Source organism: Hemiscyllium ocellatum, chromosome 5 (genome assembly GCF_020745735.1).
Source record: "Hemiscyllium ocellatum isolate sHemOce1 chromosome 5, sHemOce1.pat.X.cur, whole genome shotgun sequence".
Taxonomy (NCBI): Eukaryota; Metazoa; Chordata; class Chondrichthyes; order Orectolobiformes; family Hemiscylliidae; genus Hemiscyllium; species Hemiscyllium ocellatum.
The window spans coordinates 37,911,396-37,929,408 of record NC_083405.1 but is presented as its reverse complement, the minus strand read 5'-3'; the positions used below and the strand labels follow the sequence as shown (position 1 = coordinate 37,929,408).

The window sequence follows — 18,013 nt, the reverse complement described above, 5'->3', positions numbered from 1 at the left end:
AAGAATCACAGAATGTTACTGAGACTGGAGGGTTTGCGTTATAAAGAGAGGCTGTGTCTTTTTCCCTGGAGCGCTGGAGGTTGCTTGGTTCCTTATCGGTATTTATAACATCATGATGGGCAAGATTTGTGAATAGGCAAGGTCTTTTCTCCAGGGTAGGTCTATGCAAAACTTTAGGGTGTAGGACTAAGGTGTCCAGGGAATGATTTAATGAACCTGAGGGGCAACATTTTCACACAGAGGTAGTACATATGTGGAACAAGTTTGCAGAGGAAGTGGTATAGGTGAGTACCATCACAGTATTTAAAAAGATATTTGCACAGATACATGAATAGGAAAAAATTCGAGGGATATGACCCAAATGCAAGTGCATTTGACTAGATCAGTTTAGGAAACACAGTGGGAATGGATGAGTTGGGCCGAAGGGTCTGTTTGCGTGCTATATGCCTCAATGATTCTAACGAGAAGCGTATCAAACAGTTGCTTAGTTCTGCTGCTGTTATCGTTTTTAATCAATGTCACACTTGATACTTTCTGCTTCAGTCATGGGTAATAAAATCATTTACGCTCATACTATTTGATATCCTGAACGCAAAGACTGGGGCTGTCTTCCCTGAAGCATCGGAGGCTGAGGGGTGACCTTATAGAGGTTTATAAAATCAGAAGGGGCATGGATAGAATAAATTGACAAAGTCTCTTTCCTGGGGTGAGGGAGTCCAGAACTAGAGGGTCTAGGTTTTGGGTGAGAGAGAAAAAATATAAAAGAGACCTAAGGGGCTACCTTTTCACGCAGAGGGTGGTACATATTTGGAATGAGCTGCCAGAGGAAGTGGTGGAGGCTGGTACAATTGCAACATTTAAAGGGCATTTGGGTGGATATATGAATAGGAAGGGTTTGGAGGGATATGGGTCAAATGTTGGCAAGTGGGACTAAATTGAATTGGGATATCTGGTCAGCGTGGACGAGTTGGACCAAAGGATCTGTTTCATAGAGTCTCTATGACTCTATTTCTATATGACAAAGAGAAGTGGAACTACAGCCTCCAAGCTCAGCTCCTCAAACTTAATATTTATGGGGCATTCAGGATTAGGATACTCAGCTCTATACAAAGTGGGGTAACACATGGGGGGAGAATAAAGCAAATATTGAACTCCTCGAGTCCTTCTCGGTAACTGACGGTTAAGGACATCACCAGCCCCCTGTAGACCAGAACATGACAGAGCTGGAGAAGCAACTGAGAGGATCAATGTGAAGAAACAGAGACAGACAGACAGACAACATTTTCTGGTGTGTTTTGGAAAGTTTTCTTGGTCAGTATGTTTCTGGTCCAATGGGAAGGGATACATTTCTGGCTCAGGTTTTGGGAAATGTGGGGAGTCAAGAGTCTATAAGGAAAAAAAAGGGAACAGTGATCATCATAACATTAGGTTACAAGAAGTCAAGAGTGATCTAAATTAAAAATCCTTGCTTAGAGAAAGGTTAATTTCATTGAACTGAAAGTGTATTTGTCCTGTTGAAAAGTGATTCAAAGATTGGGAAGCAAAAATATAATCAAACAATGGGCAATCTTCATGGAAGTGATGGTTCATGCATATGAGGGGAAACTGTAGGGCAACAAAAATCAGGGATTCTGTGATGTTAAAAAAGAAGCAGATTACTTTGCATTTGTCCTTATCAAAAAGACATTCTCCAAGGTGTTAGCAAACCAGAATTGGAAGTGATGATACTTGAGAATCTGAATGGAACAGAAGTTGATAAAGAGGTGGGTTTGAGAGACTGGCTGTGGCCATGTTTCTTCTCTTGTTTGCACAATGATGTGATAGAACCTTCTTGCTGTTTAGACCCCACTTGGCATACATGTCCCTGACAGGTCTGCCTGTTTCACAATGGTGCATTGTCATGTGTAATCTTTTTAGGTGTAATGAATATTGTATTCCATGTGTCTGTATAGATGTGCTTGAAAATGTCTACTAGCTATGACTTGGACATTTAGAAAAATGGTCAGTGACTAGGAGAAAATTAACACCATGTGTGATGAATAAATTTGTTGTGATTTTGTACCAAAGGACTGATGGAATTTGTGAGGATGTTTGTGAGGCTAAGATAACTTGGGGATAGATCTTTGACTGTGAACTCCACAGCATGCCAAGTATAGTTCATGTGAAAACATTCCATACCATCAGCATCCTACAGTAAACTGGCAACTGGCTTTTTTAATCCTGCCTTTGCGTATTCTTCAAAAGGAAGCAAAACAAAATATATCTGCCATTTGGGATTTTAGTTGCAAGGTGTGACTTGCTGTTGATCAGGACAGTGTTACCCCTCATTGTCTTTGTAGTCACAAGAGATCATAGTTCAGTCTCTTTTGACTTGCCTGGTCCCTCTTTAAGGGTGTGTTTTTAAAGTTCTCTCACGTCTTTAAGTGTGGCATTCCCCAGATTTCTCTCTCTCTCTAAACAGCTACCTGATTTATATTCTCAACTATTACCTTTTTAAAAACAGAGCTTGGAAGTACAATTTGAAACTATCTACAATATTTTGGAAATCTAATCTCTGCTCATTTTGGGTATTCTGGGTCCAAATATTCCATGATTGTGCCATCTTCCTTCAGCATGCATATAATCAAACTGCACCTTTATGTTGTTCTGTTCCATTTTGTCCAGCTCACTCTTAAACTTCTGTTGTATGTGAACACTTCACTTTCTGGGAGGATTGATTGTTGGAATTACATCTTCTCTGAGGGTCTGTATAGCATCACGTTTGAAGTTTGGCATCAAGTCTGTGTTGTAAGTCCTGGACTGGGTGACTTGTGGTCTCTTCTGCTGCAGTCAGCATCTTGAAGATCTTGTGAATGTTCACATTGTTGGGGGACACAAATATCCTGTTATTGCTGGTCCATTCATCTCTGTGATGCAGAATTGCCTTGCTGCATTTCATTATAAATGTACTAATGCAAAGCATGAGTGTCTCATTCTATGTAGCTAATTCTGCTGTTGTACATTGTATCATAGATGTATAATGATTCAGGTAATCTCCTTCAGTGTTACAGCAATTACAATGTAGAATTCTGATTGACAGGATGATTGCACTAGCCCCTGAGCTAACTTTGGCCTTGAGTGTGTGTTTACCAATTTTCTTTGGCCATAAGGTGTAGTTAGTGGCAGAAGATGATTGTATCCTTTGTAGCCTTTGGTAATAGCTTTGGAACAAGGATATTTTGCACAGGCGAACCAGTGTCCTTTTGCATTGCACCACTTGCAAAGATCTTGGAGTGTAGGACAGCTTTGTCGTGTGTACAACAGGCCATACTTCCCAGAATGCTTTTTGCATTCTAGCTACTACCCCAGTACTAGTAATTGGACTTCGTGCTATAGATATTGTCGTCCAGCCACAATGATTTCATATTTCGTTGTTATAACCTCTCTTTTTCTACAAGAAGTCTTATCAAAGATTCAGCAGGTGAGCAAGATATAACTAGCTGCATTACCTACTCGGGCATTCAACCTCTGAAGAATCCCAGCTTTCACCTTTGTCATCGCAACTCCTGACAAAGTAATTAATTAATTCTTGAGACTGTTGTAAGATATCAACTCTAGTAAGTGAATTCTAAAGTTTACTTTCATATGAAGCTGATTTTCCAGCAATTTCCATGGCTTAGCTTGAGCTCTCTGTAGTGCTAATGAGAGAGGTCTGAAATGTTGATTCTTTGTATCCTCTTATTTCCAGTAGTTGCAATCGGTTCTTGCGATAACACACTTTTTTTCAACACAAATTAGCTATAATGTGATTGAAGAATTTAGGCCTTTATTTGTAGAAGGTGAATTTTTCTTGCTTCTACTGGTTATAAAGTGATTCTGGCCCCATTAGTTTAAATGGTGCTGCTATTATGTGATTTTCTTATAATGTGGGGTCACATAGGAATGGAACTATCACTTTATATCAGAACTGACTGTATCTTTATTTTCATGGCTTCACTTGCCTGGTTCCAGAACTGCTAAATCTAAAAAAAACAGAACCCTCATCATTTGTTCAAAGAGCTTACATTCAGACAGGGTCCTTTGTGCTTCCTAATTCACACCAGCGAGATGTGATCATCTTTTTGATGTTCCCTGTCCTTTTCAAGTGTTATTGATAACTGGGACATTAATTGTCATGTTGTTATTATAAGGTTACTCAATGTAGAGAGCCAGCAACGAGGCTGTTAATATTTTAAAATTCAGCATTCTGCCACTTTTGGCTATGGCTTTAATTATTTTTGTTACAAACTGAGTACTCATTGTTTTTGTGGCTTTTTTTCCTCAGGGTCTCAGTAATTTCTGCACCATGTTAATTCATGTCTGGGTCCAATTCCTCTGGGTGTCAAGCATGGTTCATCACCAGATTATATTCCTTGTTTATTAGTGAGTTGCACCAATTTGACAGAGTGGATTTAGTATATTTGAAAATCTCATGCAGGTTTATTTAACAGCTCAGGCCACGATTTGCAGTTGGAGAAAACCATATATTTAATCTCTTTCTAGCATGTTACTCCTGGATAGCACACAACATTTGGCCATGTCATAAAATCCCTATGATTCTATGGTTGGAGTCATTTGAGTACAAGGGATCATGGTTGTGCTTGTTGGAGGCTAATCAGCCAGAAGACATCATTGCAGGAATTGCAGATTCAACTCATCTGCTTCATCAATGACATTCCCTGCATCAAAGGATCAGAAGTGGAATGTTTGCTGATCATCGGACAATACATCCACCATTTGCAACTCCTCAGATACCTACGCAGTTCATTTCCACAGGGTTGCCGTGCGCTAATCCCATCTATGCTGGAAAAGAGACTGACTGATCATCGAAAAATCCAGGCCATAGTTTTTATTGAGCATCTTAAAGGGAGAAAGACATGTCATGAGGTGTGGAGATGTAGTGGGGGACCACACAGCTCAGTGGCATGGGATCTGAAGGCAAAGTGACCTATGGGCAGTGATTAAAATGGAGGATGCTCAAAAGGTTAGGTGAGGCAGGAAAATGTGGACGATCTCAGGCCATGGATGGTCAGGGGCTGTGAAATAGTCAAGTCTAAGAGTGACAAAGATATGGAAGAGGTGGTAAATGGTGTGCCAGTCAAGCTATCCTGGATGGCATTTTGCATTTGCTAAAGATAAAATTCTATCCTAGTTTCAACCTGTGCTTTGTAGGTGGTAGAGAGGCTTTCAAGTTAGCAGGAAGGTATTTAATGTACATGGAGCAGGAGGGTAAAATGGTACTGGTGGCATGACATACACCTGCCTTCTCCATACAAGTGTGGGCATCTGTATATCCATTCTTCACATTGTGATTTACCCACCTAGTCTATTAAGATGTGGGTGGAATTCTGCAGCACCATACAGAACAGTTCTCCAAAAGGCTGCCTCACACATAGGTCTAGAACAAGCAGGAAAGAGGACATGCAGTAGTAAATGGAGCTGACCATAAAACAAAGCTATTGTTCAATGCAGAAGGAACTGGCCTTCATAGAGCAACAGCATTTTAATTAAGGCATCCTCAATGTGTGGGATATAGGTAAAGTAGTGTTACTTCTGCAATCATAATTACTTATGCAAGGTAAATGCACTCATACCAGTGTATAATTGTTTCAACCAAGAGCTGAGTCAACAAGAATGAAAACTATGTGGAGGAAATATATAATTGTTTTTGTATTAGCTAAAATATGCATACAAGAATGAAATGTGCCTGCAAACAATGGTAGATGTTACAGACAAATAGATAAGGTGCTGTGAGGATGTAGGTTAAGCCAGATATGCTTGTACAAGCAGTAGTTATAAGCATCTGTTTCCCACTTTTGCAAAATCTCAAAAACAAACCCCAATCAAAAGGTCATAAGGATCAATATGGTTGGGGACAGGGAGGATATGTCACAGGTGGGGGAAGTAGATAGTAGTGAAGGAGGATATACCTAACAATGGGCCACAGCAGGATGTGGTGAAATGGCCAAGTAAAACTTGTACTTTGTTATGCACAAGGCCGGATAAGGCAAGAGATAAACAATAGTAATGGGCATGGGGTTGGGAGGAGTGAATCCTATATAAGATATGTACTTGCTAAATTCTGGGTGCCTTCCTTCAGGCACCACACTTGCAAGTGTATAATAAACATACTGATTGGTTCAGGTCTTGTCTCGGACTGAAATTATTGAAGTGAGTGAGCTTTGTTTCTCACAATTGGGGGCCGTCCGGGATGTTCTTTCATCACCGGGGGAGTTGCTGGCCCTGGACACTGGGAAGACGCGACCCATTCCCAATTGAGGACCAGTCTCGTAACCCTTGGACGACTGGTATGAATCCCACAAGAGAGACATCTGAATCAGACAATGACAGGTGGTCGATAGAAAATACGGCGACAAGGGGCCAAGCAACTCTGTGCACAGACCAAGGTAAGAAAACGAACTTTTAAGTATTGCCTTGGTGGCCGGGAAAAGGGGTATTTAATTGCTGAGGGACTGGCGAGGGCCCTGAGAAATGACGTGTAGGCAGAGTAACTGTCATGGAGTAAAGGAAGAAAAAGTCCCTGGTAACATTCCTCCTGAAAGTCCGTTGGGGAGGATGTTGCAGGAATGGACAAGTAACACTTGTACAATGGCAAAAGATGAAAAGAAAATGATTAAATATTGTTGTTTAGTATGGACTAAAGAACCAATCCGTCACCCAGCTGTCTTCTGGCCAAAGTACGGTTCGGATGAAGATTGGGTATGTCAGTTTGCAGATTTGTATGTGAATAAAAAACAACCTTTTAGTCAAGACAAGGCAGACTATGTGTCCTGTTGGAAGGGCAGTTTGAGAATGATGGTAATAAAGACAAAGAATTCCCCCTCAGCCCCACCCAGTCCCTGGGATCCTCTTGGCTACTTGCCCCCCCCACCCCCATACCACAAAATCAGATTAGGTGAAAATGGGGGTGGAGAGACAGACAGACAGGGATAGGGAACGGATGACCTACAAGAGGAGGACAAAGGAGCGGTGGATGGGGATGTTGTTGTTCCTGACCCTCAATCCTCAACAAAAGAAAGGAAGATAAAGTAGATGTAGAGGAGGCCTCCGGAGTATCTAAACCAAAGCCTAAGTGGGAAAAACAAAAACGAGAAAAGGGTAGGAATGGAAAGACTTATCCCCTTCGGGAGGTACCAATAGGACAAAGAGATTGGGTTTGTAAGTGTCACCCTCACTAGTGGAGATGTCAGATCATTTAAAAAGGAGATAAAGGTCCTGGTTGAAGATCTGTTAGAGTTGTCTGAATTGATCAATTTTTGGGGCCCAGTCTGTATACGTGGACCGAGTTAATGTCTATTTTGAATATACTATTTACTGGGGAAGAAAGGGGACTTATACGAGGAGCAGCCATTAAAATATGGGACAGGGTACATCCCATTGGGGATGGGGATGCTGGACAGGGTGAGACGAAGTTTCCCCTCAGAGATGCCCAGTGGGAAAATCAAAACCCGGAGCACAGAGAAGAAATGAGGGAATTGAAAGACCTGATTCTAAAAGGAATAAGAGAGGCAGTTCCGAAGTCGCAGAATTTGACTAAAGCCTTTGAAGGTAGACAGGAGAAAGATGAGATTCCCTCAGCTTTCTTGCAAAGATTAAGAGACTTAATGCGGAAATACTCTGGAATGAACCCTGAGGACCCAATGGCACAGAGTTTTTTGAAAGTACATTTTGTGACAAAGGCATGGCCAGACATACAGAGAAAGATACAGAAGATAGAAGGGTGGAGCGAAAAACCATTAGATGAATTGTTTGTTAAGAGAGGCACAGAAAGTGTTTGTAAAGAGAGAGGATGAGGGACAAAAACAGAAGGCAAAATGATGGTAGCTACGGTTGATGAAGTAGCTAAGAAAAGAATGGAACCAATACTGAGCAACCGGAGTAGCAGGTGGCAGCACGTAGGACAGAGAGGAAAGGGGAGAGGGAGAGGACAAGGGGGAGCATTTGATAGAGGGTTTGGGCGACAGGGGCAGAGATGGAAGTCTCCACAGGCAGGATGCTATTATTGCGGCAGTGTCCTGATCTACAAAGGGAAGAAAGGGCAATTCCGCTTATGAATTTTGATGAAGAATAGGGATGTCAGGGGTTCCTGCCCCTGGGGACCCACCAGGAACCCTTGATAAACTTGAAAGTGGGACCCTGTAGGGAAGAGGTAGTCTTCCTAGTAGATATGGGGGCAGCATGGTCATCGCTGAATAACTGTTTCCGGGGTAAAAGGGGAAGGATTTACTGTTCCAGTATTTGAACCTATGATGATAGAAGGTCCTAAGGATACAGTCACAGGGGAACTGTTGTATATCCCTGATATAGGAAGTAACTTACTAGGGAGAGATTTAATTATCCTCTAAGGATTGGAGATTGGAATACAGGAAAAAGAATTAGTTGTACAAATGACAATGTTGACAGAGGATGTTGAGAGAGAGATAGACCCTATTGTATGGGCTAGAGAAGGGAATCATGGAAAAATACAGATCCCTCTCCTAGAAATAAGTTTAAAAAGGAAAGGGGGCGTTATCTGTGAGCGACAATATCCCATTTCCATAGAAGGTAAACGAGGACTGCAACCAATAATTGAGAGACTGATTAGAGATGGACTGTTGGAGCCATGTATGTTTCCTTATAATACCCCAATCCTACCAGTATGGAAATCTGATGGAACTTATGGATTGGTGCAGGATTTGAGAACATTGAATCAAATAGTACAGATCAGGCACCCAGTGGTGCCAAATCCCTATACGTTATTAAGTAAGATCCCTCATGACCACAAATGGTTTAGTGTGATAGATTTAAAGGATGCCTTTTGGGCTTGTCCCTTGGTCGAGGAAAGTAGGAATTTGTTTGCCTTTGAATGGGAAGATCCCAAGACAGGATGGAAACAGCAATACCGGTGGACCATGCTCCCCCAGGGGTTTACGGAATCCCCAAATTTATTTGGATAGATGTTAGAACAAATATTGGAGAAATTTAGCAGCCCCAAGGGAACTAGCCTGTTGCAGTATGTAGACGATCTCTTAGTAACAGGAAAAAGAAGAGAAAGAGTAGTAGAAGCCACTAACAAATTATTGAATTTCCTGGGTCAGCAGGGACTGCGAGTATCTAAAAACAAACTCCAATATGTGGAGTGAGAAGTGAAATACTTAGGACATTTAGGTTAGTGAGGGAAAGCGAAGGATGAGCCCGGAACGGATAGAGGGAATAGTGGGGATGCCGCTGCTCAGGACTAAACGGGAGTTATGTAAATGTTTGGGTCTAACGGGATATTGCAGATTGTGGATTGATTCTTATGCTCAAAAGTCTAAGAAATTCTATCTCAAATTATCAAGGAGGAACCAAAGTATCTAAGTTGGGATGATGAGGAAAAAGAACTAGTTGAGGAACTCAAAAGAGATCTGATCCATGCCCCAGTGTTTAGTCTTACCTTCTCTAGATAAACCTTTCCACCTCTTTGCTACCGTAGATAAGGGAGCGGCTTTGGGAGTATTAACCCAGAGGTGCGGAGGAATGAAACAGCCAGTAGCATATCTTTCGAAGCTATTGGATCCAGTATCCCGAGGGTGGCCTAAATGTGTGGAGGCTGTGTCTGCCACTGCACTGTTGGTGGAGGAAAGCAGAAAGCTTACATTTGGGGAAGCCCTAATAGTAAGCACTCCACACCAAGTGAGAACAATCCTAAACCAAAAAGCTGGGCAATGGTTGACAGACTCACGGATTCTGAAATATGAGGCAATATTAATAGAAAAGGATGATCTAGTGTTGGTCATGGACAATTGTTTAAATGCAGCTGCCTTTCTTTGGAAAGGGGAAGAAGAATCTCCTCAGAATTCAGAGCATGACTGCCTTGATATTATAGAATACCAAACTAAGGTCCGCGTGGACCTGAGAAATGTTCCGCTTCATGCAGGAGCCCAACTTTTTATAGACGGACCATCCCGGGTGACTGAAGGGAAAAGACATAATGGGTATGCGGTCGTAGATGGGACGAAAGGTAGTGTGGTAGAGGCAGGAAGGTTGCCAAATGGGTGGTCAGCTCAGACCTGCAAACTCTATGCATTGGAAAGAGCCCTTAGGGCATTAGAAAATAAAGAGGGAACAGTATACACTAACTCTAAATATGCATTTGGTGTTGTGCACAATTTCGGAAAGATATGGCAGGAATGAGGACTGATCAATAGTCGGAGGAAGGAATTAGCACATGAGGAGTTGATTAAACGGGTCTTGGAGTCCCCATTACTCCCCCGAGAAATAGCAGTGGTGCATGTAAGTGGTCATCGGAAAGGAAATGAACCAGATGTTAGGGGAAATAGATTAGCTGATGAAGTGGCTAAGGAAGCAGCCCTGAACCCACAAGAAGTGGTGATTCATTCCCTAATACTTAGTGTCCCAGATCCTTGGGAAGCTCCTATATTTACTGTAAGAGAGGAAAAAGAATTGAAAGATTTAGGGGCTGCAAAAACAGCAGATGGGCATTGGATGTTACCTGATGGAAAGGAAATGTTAAACAAAATGATGATGCGAGAAGTTATGGCTGTCCTACATCAAGGCAGCCGTTGAGGAGTACAAGAAATGTGTGATTTAGTTCTTAGGCAATATGGATGTAAAGGAATATATACAATTGCTAAACAAATATGTGAGGGATGAATAATATGCAGAAAGGTAAATAAGAAAGTCTTGAGAGAACAGACCCTGGGAGGAAATCACCCGGGATTGAGACCCCTCTAGAGTATACAAGTAGATTATACTGAATCACCCAGAGTAGCAAGACTAAAATATATGCTGGCCATAGTAGATCATCTATCTGGTTGAGTTGAGGCATACCTCCTAGCTACTGCTACTGCGAGTGGGGTGTCTAAAACAATATTAGAGCACATAATTCCCCAATATGGGCTAGTGAACCGTATAGATTCCGACCAAAGAACTCATTTTACCTCTAAAGTGTTACAGGGGGTAATGAAAGGGTTGGGAATTTCCTGGGAGTTCCATACTCCATGGCTCCCACCATCATCAGGAAGGGTTGAGAGAATGAACCAAACACTCAAACGACAGCTCTCTAAATTGATAATAGAAACCAGACTCCCTTGGACCAAATGTTTACCTATAGCTCTCTTGTGAGTACGAACAGCCCCAAGGAAAGATTTGGGACGATCCCCTTATGAAATCTTATTTGGATTACCTTATCTGGAAACGAATGGAGAATTGCCAATTCCCGAAACTAAAGACTTGTTCTTAAAGAAGTATATACTGGGCTTGCCCTCCCCTTTGTCTTTCCTCAGGAAACAGGGTTTATTGGCACAGACTCCGCCCCTTGAATTCACTGTTCATCCCATCCAGCCGGGAGATTGGGTCTTAATAAAATCATGGACAGAGACTAAATTGCAGCCGCACTGGGAAGGGCCGTATCAGGCTCTTTTGACTACCGAAACGGCAATAAGGACGGTGGAGAAAGGCTGGACTCACTACACTCGGATCAAAGGGCCAGTGGAATCTCCAGTTGAGGAAGAAGTCTGGACAGCTGAATCAACGCAAGACCCGCTGAAACTCAGGCTCGAGACTTTGAATAACTGATTATACAGTGGTGACTCGAGCGCTGGATTATTTCTGTAGGATTGTATATTAAGATTTTTTGTGCTGCAGCACGACTTTTAGAATGCTGGGCATGCTTAGAGTTTTGATTCTAGCCCTCTTAGTGTTGGAATTTTGTCAAATATCATTTTCATATGGGTTATTAACGGTTCCTGAGTCTGATAATCCACAAGTAATAGATGCTGATGCATGCAGCTTAGTAAATTATGGGGATGTAGATAATCAGAGACAGTACCGCAGTTCAGAGATACATCTTAAGTCCTATGGGGATGGCCTTGGGGATGGTACTTGGTATAATGGTCTCGTCACAGTACACCGGGCCTCCTTCCAACCAGCTCTCGAATATCCCGATAAAAAGTATAACCCAATATACTTAACAATAAAGAAAACCACATGGCAAGAAGCAATTCTGGGGGGGAGGGGGTGGGGGGTGGGAGCACCTATGAGATACAATTAAATAAAACATTTGGGATAGAAATGAAAGCAAATGGGAATGATTTCTCAGGCTGTTGTTTTCGAATTAGCGTAGGACAGGGAAAACGAGCAGAACTACTAGATAATAAAGTACAACCTTTCACCCCTCCCAATGACCTTAAAGTTGTAAAAATTATAGAGGTAAAGGACTTAAGACAGACAATTGAAATAGAAACTGGGTACGGGGATGCAAATGCCTGGATTGAATGGGTAAAGTAGACTGTAAAAAGTCTGAACAAGAGCAATTGTTATGCATGTGCTTCCGGTAGGCCAGTGGACCAGGTGGTTCCCTTTCTGCTCGGGTGGAAGCGAGACAGGAAGGGCATGAAATGTATGATAGCCCTGTATCAGGATAAGACTGCATGGAATGATAGGAATTGTACCTATCTCTGATGTTCCCTCCTTTGGAGAAGAAAGATTCAAAAGCCCCCCCTATGTTTTCAGCTGCAGTCAGAAATCACATGTTGTGTGTGCGTAGACGAGGTACAAATCGGTCTAGAGATTTGGGGGAACTGAAATTGTTTACAGAGATTAAGAATGTCACCAAAACGGACAAGGGAGGGAACTACTCAGCTCTAAAGGTTCCCCGAGCGAATCTGTGGTGGTACTGTGGAGGCAAAATATCGAGACCCACCCTACCTCTGGATTGGAGAGGGATATGTGCAATTGTACAATTGGCAATTCCATTTACCCTGGCATTTGAGAAGGAAAAGATAGTCGGAAAAAAGGGAAGGGGTAAGAGATCACTGTTAGACACTTCTTTCGATGACAAGATTTATCTTGATTCGTTAGGAGTCCCTAGGAGGTACCTGATGAGTTCAAGGCTCGTAATCAGATTGCAGCAGGCTTTGAGTCAGCTCTCTTTTGGTGGATAACAATTAATAAAAATGTAGATTGGATAAATTACATTTTCTATAATCAACAGCGATTTATAAATTATACAAGAGATATGGTTAAAGGAATATCAGAACAGCTTGATGCGACAAGTAGGATGGCATGGGAAAACAGAATGGCCCTTGATATGATTTTAGCGGAAAAAGGGTGTGTGTGTGTGATGTTAGGAGGAAGCTGTTGTACCTTTATTCCTAATAACACTGCACCTGATGGTTCAATTACTCAGGCCTTAAGGAGATTGACTACCTTAGCAGAGGAACTGGCTGAGAATTCAGGAGTAGACACATCTCTCACGAGATGGCTTGAATCCTGGTTTGGAAAATGGAAGGGGGTGGTGGTTTCCATCCTTACTTCCCTAATAGTAGTAGTTGGGGTATTGATAAAGACTGATTGAGACAGCCTTAATGAAACAGTTGCCCCTAAAAGGGAACCAGGCAGAGGAACTTTATTGATTAAATAATGAGTGGATGAGTGAGACCAAGATGGATGAAATCTCTGGAATGATGCTTGTGAATTTTGGGGGCGATGCTTAAAATAAAAATGCAGAAGATAACAAATGGTAATTAAAGAAAAAGGGGGAAATTGTGGGATATAGGTAAAGAAGTGTTACTTCTGCAATCATAATTACTTATGCAAGGTAAATGCACTCACACCAGTGTATAATTGTTTCAACCAAGAGCTGAGTCAACAAAAAGAAAACTATGTGGAAGGAATATATAATTGTTTTTGTATTAGCTAAAAGGTGCATACAAGAATGAAACGTGCCTGCAAACAATGGTATATGTTACAGACAAATAGATAAGGTGCTGTGAGGATGTAGATTAAGCCAGATATGTTTGTACAGGCAGTAGTTATAAGCATCTGTTTCCCACTTCTGCAAAAACAACAAAAACAAACCCCAATGAAAAGGTCATAAGGATCAATATGGTTGGGACAGGGAGGAAATGTCACAGGTGGGGCAAGTAGATAATAGTGAAGGAAGATATACCTAACAATGGGCCACAGCAGCTTGTGGTGAAATGGCCAAGTAAAACTTGTACTTTGTTATGCACAAGGCCGGATAAGGCAAGAGATAAACAATAGTAATGGGCACTGGATTGGGAGGAGTGAATCCTATATAAGGTATGTACTTGCTAAACTCTGTGTGCCTTATTTCAGGCACCACGCTTGCAAGCGTATAATAAACATACTGATTGGTTCAGGTCTTGTCTCGGACTGAAATTATTGAAGCGAGTGAGCTTTGTTTCTCACAAACACATATTGGACATATGGTCAATACTGACACTTCCTTGAAAGGAATGGGGGGAAATAACATTTATCATAGCAGTGTTCAAAGGCAATTTTTGTTAAAAATGAGATGTTCTACTCATTCTTGAGTTAAACAAGATCATACTTTATTAAGCATCCAGTGCATTCAAAAGTAATATACAGACAACTGACAAATGGTACTTATAAATTCATCAAGGCACAGACAGATTAAACATATGACAGTTCAGTCTAAAGGTTTTTGAACATTAGATCTCTGTAAAAAAATCTCAGTTTTATTTATTTCTCTAAAAATGACAATGCATCATACAACTTTCCATAAAAGTTAAAGCACAATTTCATATAAAGATTATTGTACCTCATTACCAATGGAGATCACTCAGATAGGTCAGTCAGTTAATGCAATAATTCATTATTCTGGCTACAACTGAAAGAACTTTAACTACTAACACAAATCAAGCAAACTAAAGCAAGGACTCAAAACATAGCTGAGGTATGACCCGCAAATGGTGAACCTGATCAAAGTTCGACAAAAGGGTCTCTAATCACCAGGCCCTGGACACTAGGGCTGGTCACTTCTGTGATGGTGGTTCTCCAGAGTTGTCACACCATCTGTGCTTGTCTTGTCTCCTTCTTTATAGGGTTACTCTTGGCTTCTTTTCCTTCAAATACTCTGTAAACTTGAAGTCTTGCTATTTTATCTCTCCCCTTGATACCTTCACTGCTGACTGACCATGTGAGCTATCACCAATTACACCACTTTGAAAAGGCTACATATCACCTAAGTTGTGTATCATTTGAATCCATGCATCCTTGTCAGTTGCTGCAGTCAGCAGACTTGGAGACTCCTGCTGTCAGGTTTGATGTGGTCTGTCAGAACCCTGGGTCTACAAGGCATTGTAACTGAATTATCGTTTATCAATACAACTAATTAATGTACCACTTTCCTAATGTCAGTGCAAAAACACATTCGATGCTGGAAATCTGAACTAAAAACTATGACTAGACACGTCCACTTAGACCTAAAACATTAATTGTATTTATCCCTCCATTGAAGCTGCTTGATCAGCATTTTCTATTTTTATTTGGCTTCTTTTCTCAACTACCTCGTTTTCCCGATCAGACTCATGAGGTCACTTTGTTTACTCATCAATAGTTTTCCTTTTGTGATAATAATGGTTAGCCCACCAGTAAAACATGTAACAGTTTGCCCTAGAGTCTGTATCATTTGGTAACAGTCTCCTGATTTTACAGAAACTCCAAATATAAAAGGTGTTTGTCAAACTATTTTTCTTGTGCAAGACTGTTTCCTCTCACCCATGAGGATAGCTGCCCGAAATGTAGAAACCAAAGTTTAACTTGTGTAAGGCTTCTTCAACTATGTCAGGCAAGAAATGATTTTATGCAGGAAGTGACCATCACTGTGGAGGAGATTTCAGTTCAAAGCTTTGGTAACGTCTATATTGTAATTGAATCATGCTTCCCTGTTTTTCAAGCATAGATGGCAGGCTAACGTTACGTCAGAATATCATTTGACAATTTCTGAACTGCCTGGTTGACCCTTCCCTTACAACTGATAGGGGTTCACCAAAATATAACAGACTTAAAAATAAATTATCAACTGGGGATCAAAACATTGTTGCTAGGCCTTTATTCTCCACTGGATCTTTTCCATCAATTTTGACATTGTTAGAAATTAAGCAATCTGATGACCATGCTAAATTCTGAAATGTTCAATCAGGAGTGAAAAATAAACTACAAGGTATTCCCTGTTTGAATGAGTTAATCCCAAGGAATGCCTGTTTTAGGCATTTATGATTTTACCGAGAAATCTACTCAGAAGTTAACTAATCTTAATATAATTCATTCATAGCTTGTAACTCACTCCATTTCTCTTTAAACTAAAAATACTCATACAGGATATCTTTAACAAATACATACTAATTATTTTTTGTTACAACAACACAAAAGTAGAGAAAAATCTCAGACCACATTTTGTAAAAGTACTACACATATGCTTGACATCTCCCCAGGAGATTATACAAGGTTAGTAAAAACGTGTTTGTAAAAAATATGCAAGTTATAGGATTCCGAGGCACATTATGTTGATTTGGATCTTCTAGATTAGTGAAGGTAGGTTTCAGGATGGGATGTAGGAAAATTGGGAAAAATTGTGATCGGGCCATTAATCTGATCTGTTCCCACCTCCTTTGGTGTTTCCCATACAAAGTTGTGGAGAAATCACATAAAGTGCTGACATTTGAAATAAAAATATGAAATCTAAAATAAAAGTGCTGAGGGCAGGCAGACTGTCAGCTGTGATGAAAAACAGCAAAAGCAAATCTCAATCTGTCTTTTCTCCTTTAAATGCTAATTAATCTGTTATACATGCTTTGGAGATTTTACACTTGTAACACAGAAGGATGTAATGAACAACAGTCAAATACCACAACGATCTGTACATCCTGGTCTTTAACCAGTGCTAATACCAATTTTGCGGAAACATCTGATTTTTCCTCACATTATCTATCATACAAATGGAGTCATAGAGATGTACAGCATGGAAACAGACCATGCTGTCCAGGTATCCCATCGGTCCATGCTGACCAGATATCCCAACCCAATCTAGTCCCACCTGCCAGCACCCGGCCCATATCCCTCCAAACCCTTCCTATTCATATATCTATCCAGATGCCTTTTAAATCTTGGCACTTAAAAGAAAGATTTTTTTGGGGTTGGGATATTGCTGTCCATCCCTAATTACCCTTGAAATAAATGACTTGCTAGGCCATATCAGGGGGGCAAGTTAACAGTTATAAACATCGCCGTGTGTCTGGGATTACATATTTAGCCAGATTTTGTCCCCGAAGGACATGACAGAACTGGATGGGATTTTATGACAATTAATAACTTCATAGTTTTCAATTCTGAAGTTAACTTTGATTCCAAGTTTAAGCATTTAATTTCTAACTCATCAGCTGCACTGTGGGCAGCAGGGAGGGATTTGAGCGCCTGTCCATTAGAACCTATGGGTTACTAGTCCAATGACATGATCACTACACCACATTCTTCCTAAATTATACAGTACAATCTCAAAAGGCCACAGAGCATTTCACAAAGAAATAAATACATTCTGAAGTGCAGTCACTGTGTAATAAAAAGCAGCAGCCAAACTGTGCACAGCAAGATCCCATAAACAGCAATTTCTTAATGACGAGGTTCAGTCATCTGTTTTATAATAATTCAATGTTGCTTGAGAGATAAGCATTTGATTGGTCGCCAGGAATTGTTCCTCTGTTCTTCAAAACAGTTCCACTGGATCCGAAGTGACCACCAAGGACTGAGCTATAATATCTCCCGTGGAAGTTGACACATCTGACTATGCTGCATTCCCTGGCGTATTCAGTTTTAATTTTTGGCTTCACGTCTTTGAAGTGATCTGGAACAGCAAGAGCACTACCTCCTGAGCCACAGCACTCCTATAGTTCCTGAGCAGCCACAACATCTTACCCTGACTTTGGTCAGAGTGCAAGTGTGGCTGATCGCATGGCCGGGGGCAAATTAGACCAGATCCCAGACCCTGGCTAAAAACTACAACTGGCTTTCTGCTTTTAGTGACTCCAGCATAAGATTAAAAGAAGTAGGAACAGGAGTAGGTAATTTAGCTCCTACAGCCTGTTCCTCACATAATACTATCATGGATAATCTCATCTTGGCCTCAACTCCATGTATTCCATCAACTTAAGGCCGTCAATTCTGAAGT

General features: G+C 41.0%; 1 long non-coding RNA gene and 1 pseudogene across 2 annotated transcripts in view; both read left to right on the top strand.

Moving 5' to 3' along the window:
* The window catches only part of LOC132815664 (uncharacterized), a 472,009-nt gene that overhangs the window by 270,400 nt on the left and 183,596 nt on the right, over positions 1-18,013 (top strand). The gene's annotated exons all lie outside the window — the stretch shown is intronic.
* On the top strand, positions 12,094-13,378 carry LOC132815913 (uncharacterized; annotated as a pseudogene).